The sequence below is a fragment of the Orycteropus afer genome, unplaced genomic scaffold (assembly GCF_000298275.1).
Source record: "Orycteropus afer afer isolate SDZICR_OR568_19922 unplaced genomic scaffold, OryAfe1.0 scaffold00300, whole genome shotgun sequence".
Lineage (NCBI taxonomy): Eukaryota > Metazoa > Chordata > Mammalia > Tubulidentata > Orycteropodidae > Orycteropus > Orycteropus afer.
The window spans coordinates 4,083,302-4,088,962 of NW_006921887.1; the positions used below are offsets into that span (position 1 = coordinate 4,083,302).

The window sequence follows — 5,661 nt, forward strand, 5'->3', positions numbered from 1 at the left end:
TGGCATATGATCAAGAACCAATGATATTGAAGGAAGAAATCAAAGCTGCACTGAAAGAATTGGTGAAGAGCAAGGTGCCAGGAATTGACAGAATACCCATTAAGGTGTTTCAACAAATGGATGCCCCGCTGGAGGAACTCACTTGGTTATGCCAAGAGATTTGGAAGACAGCTACCTGGCCAACTGGCTGGAAGAGATTCATATTTGTACCGTTCCAAAGAAAGGTGATCCCACAGTATGTGGAAATTATCCAACAATATTATTAATATCTCATGCAAGTAAAATCTTACTGAAGATAATTAAAAAATGGTTGCAGCAGTAAATTGCCAGAGAACTTCCAGAGATGCAAGCTGAAATCAGAAGAGGATATGGAATGAGGGATATCATTGCTGATGTCAGATGAATCTTGGCTCAAAACAAAGAATACCAGAAAGATGTTTACTTATGTTTTACTAACTATGTAAAGGCATTTGATCGTGTGGATCTCAGCAAATTGTGGATAATATTGAGAAGAATGGGAATTTCAGAACACTTAATTTTACTCATGAGGAAGTTGTACACAGACCAGGCGAGTGTTGTTCGAACAGAAAAAAGGAACACTGCATGGTTTAAAATCAAGAAGGGAGTGTGTCAGGGTTGTATCCTTTCACCATACTTATTTAATCTATATGCTGAGCAAATAATCTGAGAAACTGGACTGTATGAAGAAAAATGTGGCATCAGGATTGGAAGAAGAATCATTAACAACCTGTGATATGCCGATGACACAACTGCTTGCTTAAAGTGAGGATGACTTGAGGCACTTACTGATGAAGACTGAAGACTACAGTCTGCAGTATGGATTACACCTCAATATAAAGAAAACAAAATCCTCACAACTGGTCCTATAAGCAGCATTATGATAAATGGAGAAAAGATTGAAGTTGTCAAAGACATCACATTTGCTTGGTTCTACAATCATCACCAATGGAAGCAGCAGTCAGGACATCAGACGATGTATAGCACTGGGCAAATTGACTGCAAAGGACCTCTTTCAAGTGCTGAAGAGCAAAGATGTCTCCTTAAGGTAAGGTGCACCTGACACATGTCATAGTATTTTCAATTGCCTCATATGCATGTGAGAGCTGGACAATGAATAAGGAAGACCGAAGAAGAGTTGGTGCTTTTGAGCTGTGGTGTTGGCGAAGAATGTTGAAAAGTCCTGTGGACTGCTAAAAGAACTAACAGGTCTGTCCTGGAGAAAGTGCAGCCAGAATGCTCTTTGGAGGCCAGAATGCTCTTTGGAGGCCAGAATAGCCAGACTTTGTCTCACCCACTTTGGTCATGTTGTCAGAAGGGACCATTCCCTGGAGAAGCATGTCATGCTTGGTAACGTAGAGGGTCGACAAAGGAGGGGAAGGCCCTCAATAAGATGGATTGCCATTGTAGCAGTGATGATTGGGTCAAGTATAGCAAGAATTATGGAGCTGGCTCAGGACCGGGCGGTGTTTCATTCTGCTGTGCATAGGGTGCCATATCAATGGCACTTAACAACAACAACAACAGGGGGAGGGTACCTACATGATCAGCCTCCAGGACAAATCTTGGTTTCTGAGTCACTAATGGACTTCCCTAGAAAGAAACATTACCCAGTTGTTGCATTTTCACAACTAGAGAAAGAGGCATGTTTGATTACCCCAAGGAGAGCATTGGAAACTTGTGCATCAATTTTTTTAGATTCTACCTGTAGCTTTTCCCATTATGATCTAGCTATTTATCCTTACCAACTGACTGTAATAAATCTTAACTATAAGTATTACTATATTCTGAGTCCTGTGAATCCTTCTTGAGAAGCATTAAATACACAGGTTTTCTTGTTAGGTGGCATCAAGCCATCTCTGACTCATAGTGACCATATGCACAACAGAATGAAACACTGTCCAGTCCTGTGCCTTCCTCACAATCTTTGTTATGCTTGAGCCCGTCATTACAGTCACTGTGTCAATTCATTTTATTGAGGGTTTCCGCCTTTTATTTGGTCCTCTATTAACCATGATATCCTTCTCCAGGGACTTGTCCCTCTTGATAACATGACCAAACTATGTGAAACGAAGCCTGGCCATTCTCGCTTCTAAGGAGAGTTTGTGCTGTACTTCTTCCAAGACAGATTAGTTTGTTCTGCTGTCAGTCCATGGTATTTTCAATATTCTTTGCCAACACCACAATTCAAATGCTTCAATTCTTCAGTTTTCCTTACTCACTGTCCAGATTTCACATGCATATGAAGCTATTGAAAACACCATGACTTGTGGTAGGAGCACTTTACTTTTCAAAGTAACATCTTTGAAAGGATTATGCATTTTAGGTTATGTGTTTATCTCAATGTACTATGGGTATTGAATGTTCTCTTACCTAGTTGTACATTAGAAATGTTTATGGGGTATGGATAATGGAGAGTGTGTAAGTCCACCTTCAGCTGATACTTGATGGATATGTTAAAAAGGGAAGTAGAATTTTCCCAGAAGAAACACTGGCTTTTGTTTCAAACCCTGTGGGTAGATTATAAGGGTTTAGGTAGAAAACCTGAGCCCCACTCAGAACCTGAGTGAGGACATTTGCATTTGAAAAGACCCAACCAGAACTACTGAGTAAAAAGAAAATCTGCATTTGAAGACAGGACCTACAGAGGAAAAAAAAGACTGTTTGGCTTTTTGAATTTCAAGCATGCAGTTAAGTTTTGGGTACATCAAGGCAGGAAAGTCCTGGTCCATGAGAGAAATCCTTTCCAGGACTGAAAGTTAAAGGAAGCCAGTGAGTAGTAGGCTTGTATGCTGCTCACTTGTGACCACCTGGGTCAACCTGAGTGGAAATGGGGGAAGAGCAGCAATGAAGAAACAGGCTGAGTTTGGTACTCTTTGAACTAGGCCACAGAGGCTGGGGATGAGAGGAAAGCCTGGCTGGTCTGAAATGCAAGGAGTTGTGAGCCTACGGGCATTGAAATAGTCCCTGAGGACTGAGGATATAAGAGAAGGTGCTGGCTGGTCTGAAGTGAAAAGATTGTGACTGCCAAACTTGGGAGCTGGTACCCATGACCTAGCTGGGATGGTTAGGGCTGAGCTGACCAGAACATGACCAAACAAAGAGGAAGATGTTTGACACTGAGCTGGTGTTAAGATGCTGTAGTTTGATGGCTTGTGCTAGGCTGGACTTTTGCAAAGTTTCCAAGCAGAATAGAAGATTCTTCAATGAGAAAGGAACATGCTTGTCTCCTCACAGTGCTGGTTTGATAGGGATGGGCAAATTAGAAACTGGCTATCCAAAATGGGGGAAGATAAAGGCATGATGTGGCTAGCTTACATGCTTTCATGGGTGTGATTATTGTTAAACTGATGTGAAGGGGATGTTAATTTTTGAAGTATAAAAGGGATAATGGCTAGAAAAGCTAGGGGGTGGCCTATGGTGTAGTAAATTGCATAGTGTGGCTTTTCTAGCCATCAGTGTTTGTAAACTCCATGGTGAAATTTGCCATGAGCAACTAAGTAGCTCCTGATTGTTAAAGTTATCCACCTGGGGTATTTCTGTTGTGAGTGGCATGAAGCAATCTTCTGGATGTTCACTCTCTCTGAGGTATATAGAATTCTGATGTTGGGATTTGTTTGCTTGGCCATTTTGCCAGGCTCAAAAGGAGCCCTCCTAGAGGCAGAAGGCGTCTGTCTGACTGTTGGCCGAGAAAGACGTGCTGCTGAGAAAAATGTGCTCCTGAGAGACATGCACTGCTGAGAGAGAGACTGCTGACTGCTAAGTGAGACGGCTGGCTGTGAGAGGCTGAGTGCATTTCTGAACTTGAATTGTAGCCTGTTGCTTCCCTAATGAACCCCATAATCTGTGAGTTCTGTGTGGCCACTGCTGTGAATTATCAAACCCAGCAGAGAGGTGGTGGGTGCTATGGGAGGAACAGTTGGTACCAGGGTTGGCGAAAGGGCTGGAGGGAGGTAGCATTTCTGGCCTCACAGGAATAGGCCTTGGGCTACTGATTCTGTCTTCCTCTTGTGAGGTTAGAGGAGGTCAGAGGATATGGCCTCCCTGCCCCTTCGGCTCACTAGGATTACACTAGATACAGAAGTCTCACCAAAGGCAGTAGCTGGAACAAGTTACACTACAAGATTCAAAAGTGATATGGTCAGAATATAATAGGTTAAAATTATCATGGTAGGAATGAAAAAAAATATAATAAAACAACAGTGGATTTAATATATATGAAAGGAAAATAATTATCACAAATCAGGTATCTACAAGAATGTTGCTGTTGTTGTTATATGCCATCGAGTTGGACCCGACTCATAGTGACCCCTCCTTGGGTTTCCCAGGCAGTATCACTATGGAAGTAGATCGCCCCATCTTCCTTCCAAGGAGTGGCTGATGGGTTTGAACTGCCAGCCTTCTGGTTAGCAGTCAAGTGCCTTAGGCACTATGCTACCAGAGCTCTCATCTACAAGAATACATATTAACTAATTAATTATTTTAATTAAATTAATATTTATTTAGCAATTACTTGTTAGTGCGCAGATGGCTTACTCTCTTATTTAGTAGCAGAATATCATAGGATATGAAACAAACAAACAAACCTGATGCCATCAGGCCAATTCCAATTCATGGCAACCCCATGAGTTAGAGAATAGAACTGAGCTCCATAGAGTTTTTCTTGATTGTAATCTTTATGGATTACAGATTGAATATAGATTGCTAGGCCTATTTTTGACAAGGTTATGGGGTTTAGGTTTGAACCACCAATCTCTTGGTAGCCAAAAGCAAACCACTTGTTTGTGCTACCGAAGGTCCACCACAGAATAATATAAACTTTAAATTCAGACTGTGAGAGGCTGGGCAGTTAACATTGATGCATAAAACAGGCCATGAATAATATCCTAACCATTTAGCTGTTCTAACACCTTCTAGTTACTGCCTTTAAACTCCAAGGAAAGCATAGTATAAAGTGAAACATGGTGGTGGCTACTTTTGACAAATGTGTTTTCAATCCCTGTAGTAATTAAGTAAAGAGCCCTGGTGGCACAAAGGTTAAGCACTGAATTGCTAAGTGAAAGGTTGGCAGTTTGAACTCACCCAGCAACTCCATGGGAGAAGACCTTGTGGTTTGCTTTTGTAAAGAGTGTGGTTGTTGTTATTGTTTTGTACCATCAAGTTGATTCAGGACAGTCCTTTGTGCTAAGGTTCCTATGAGCTGTAAAGATTACAGCCTAGAAAATCCTACAGGGCAGTTCTATTCTGTCATATAGGGCCATTATGTGTTCAGAATGCTCGATGGCACACAACAACAACCACAGCAACATACAGCATTATATTTAGGAGCACACATTTGCTTTTGAGTCAGATTTACATTGCTTCAAATTTCCACTTAACACTATTGTGTGATCTCGGAGAAGTTACTTGGGTTCTATAAAGTTTCATTTTCTCATCCATGAAATAATGTTAACAGCACCCATTTGATAAGGTTATAAAGATAATATATGCAAAGTGCTTGTTGTTGTTGTTATTGTTATGTGCCGTCGAGTCGGCCCCGACTCATAGCGACCCCTCCTTGGGTTTCCGAGGCAGTATCACTATGGAAGTAGGATTGCCCAACTTTCTTTCCGAGGAGTGGCTGGTGGGTTTGAACCGCCAGCC

The 5,661-nt window shown here is 41.6% G+C and overlaps 1 protein-coding gene across 1 annotated transcript in view; it reads right to left on the reverse strand.

Moving 5' to 3' along the window:
* FYB1 (FYN binding protein 1) overlaps positions 1-5,661 on the reverse strand; it is a 169,674-nt gene that overhangs the window by 87,938 nt on the left and 76,075 nt on the right. The gene's annotated exons all lie outside the window — the stretch shown is intronic.